We start from the raw sequence: 2,568 nt of genomic DNA, 5'->3' as shown, positions 1-2,568 counted from the left end.
CTAGGAGAAAATACTGCAAAGTAAGTATCTGACAACAGATTTGTATCCATAATACATAGAGATTCTAAACACAACAGTAGGAAAACTAACAACTCAATTTAAAAAAGAACAAATGAGGGACTTCCCTGGTGGTCCACTGGTTAAGACTCTGTGCTGCCACTGCAGGGGGCATGGGTTTGATACCTGGTCCCCTGGTTGGGGAACTAAAATCTCACATGCCATGTGACATGGCAAAAAAAAAAAAAAAAAAAAATCACAAGGCACATGAAGAAAGAGGGAATCATGGCCCAATAAAAAAGGAACAAAAAAAGAAAAAGAACAAATGAGTTGAACACTTTGCCAGAGAAGATACACAGATGGCGTGTAAGCACATGAGCAGATGTTCACCATCACCAGCTATTAGGGAAATGCAAATTAACACCACGATGAGAATTCACTACACGTCTATTGGAATGGCTAAAAGAAGAAGCACTGACAATATCAAGTACTAGTGAAGATGCAGTGCAACCTGTAACTACCTTTTTGCTGAATAACAAATTTTTCTCAAACACACTATAAAAATACACACTATATAAATATGTTTTTATAAGAGGTAATATTTTGACATTGACATTGTGGTTTCAGGCAAAGACACACTCACCAGTTGACTCAACACAACAGTTTCTCATCAGAGAATATATGGAACAAATTTAAATTCGCACCGTATTTGAATGAACTGTAAAATGATTTTCTTTGCATGGTGGAATCTTCTAGATTTCAGCCTGTTGTGTGCATTCACTCTTTACTCATTTTAAAAAGCTCTCTTATATTCAGCCTTGATTTTGTCCTAAAGCAGGGTCAGCAAACATTTTCTGTAAAGGTTCATAGTAAATATTCTCAGCTTTGCAAACCATAAGACCTCTGTTGTAACTACTTAACTTTGCCCTCAGCAGAGCAGCCGGAGACAACAGGCATTCATTTCTACTGGGCGGGTTCCAATGAAACTTTACAAAAATGGATTGCAACTTGATTTGGCCCATAGGCCCAAATTCACCAACCCCCATTCCAGGGGCTGGAGTAAGAGATGATGAAGCTGTGGCACGTTTAGAACATGGTTGGCAGCGATGGGGCAGGGCCAGCTTCCATGGACACTAAACATTTAATTAGCAGCTGCCTGGATTTGTTGGAGAAACATCTCAACTACTTGCACGTACTGGTCCTGAGGGAGTTTCAAGAGATGTTCCCTTCCTAACCCAGATCTCCTGCTTCAGCAGCACGTCCACGTTCTCAAGTCCTTTCACCATCCGTGCAGCAAGGGTGGGTGGAGCCTGAGGCGTGGAGGGGCTGAGGGCCTCTCTTAAGTGGCAGAGCTGTGTCAAAAGCCCAATTCTCCTGACCTCAACTCCAGGTCTTACCACTGGAATGAGGCCCCCTTTACAGGCAGGGCGCTCCCCAGAAAAACAGGAAGTATGGTCACCTGCCCCAACATGAAAGTAACTGAAGTGTTTCTCAGGGCTGTCCAGGGCTGGCATCAGAATCACCCACTCCATCGGCATCTCTGGGGGTGGGACCCAGGAGACCTTGACGCACACCCCAGGAGTATAAGCAGTTCCTATTCCTCTAGCCCATCCAGCGGCCCGAGACAGGGCCAGGGTCCAGGGCTTTCTGAAGGGAAGCCCAGTCTTCATGATACTCACAGCAGGCTTGAAGGAATAGACTTTATTACTCTAGCTCTCAAACACTAGAGGCTAAAATTCAGCTGAACTCTAACAACCTATTTACAGAGTGCTGTCAGCAGACCAGGCAAGGCTGGGCCTGGGTCTTCCCCAAACACCCAACAAGCTCAGCCTCCCAGCAGGCCCGAGCCGCCGTCCCCCTGTAGCACACAGAGGACGTTTATATACACTTGACCGAACCCTCAGCGACAGGATACCAGGCAGGATGGCACCAGAGACACAGACGTATAGACACAGATGAAGGCTGAGACTGCCGAGCAGGCCCGAGGGCCTGGCTCAGCGCTTCTTCAGGCTGTAGGCCAGGCTGCCAGGGACCCTGGTGCCCTGCAGGGGCGGCGAGTTCCACACGGCAGAGCTGGTGCACTTATGGTAGCGGGGCTTGCTCTTCTTGAAGATGTCCTCCAAGTCCAGTGGGAGAATGGTTCCGAAGAGCTGCAGGAGGTTCCGGGGGTGGTAGTACTGCCGGATGATGGCCTGGCTAGGCTGGGTGCCTCTGGCCCAGTTGGGGATGGGCCTCGTCATCGGGGGAGTCATCGCTGTTCAGATCCATCCCGTAGTTATCTCGGTTGATCTTGGGGTGGGGGGTGCCCTGTGGAGTCATTTGATGCGAGGTACAAGCTGGAGACTGCACGTCCGCTGGCCACCGCGGCCTCCTTGGCTTTTCTTCTGCTCCTCCTGCAGCCGCTGCTCAGTCAGGCGCTGCTGTTCTTCCTTCTTTATCTCCTCCAGCTCCCTCTGCAGCCGCTCCTTCTGTAGCCGCAGGGCCTTCTCCCTCTCCTGCAGCTCCCTCTGGGCCTGGAGCCTCTGCCGCTCCCGCTCCCGCCGCCGCTCCCGCTCCCGCCGCCGCTCCCGC

At 50.0% G+C, this 2,568-nt stretch overlaps 1 pseudogene; it reads right to left on the bottom strand.

Moving 5' to 3' along the window:
* Positions 1-1,991: 1,991 nt before the first annotated feature.
* The window catches only part of LOC114893325, a 2,627-nt pseudogene continuing 2,050 nt past the window's right edge, over positions 1,992-2,568 (bottom strand).

Source organism: Monodon monoceros, unplaced genomic scaffold (assembly GCF_005190385.1).
Source record: "Monodon monoceros isolate NGI ecotype Baffin Bay Population unplaced genomic scaffold, NGI_Narwhal_1 Super_Scaffold_12, whole genome shotgun sequence".
In the NCBI taxonomy this organism is placed as follows: Eukaryota; Metazoa; Chordata; class Mammalia; order Artiodactyla; family Monodontidae; genus Monodon; species Monodon monoceros.
Note: the sequence above shows the minus strand (reverse complement) of the source record. Positions and strands in the feature narration are given on the sequence as shown.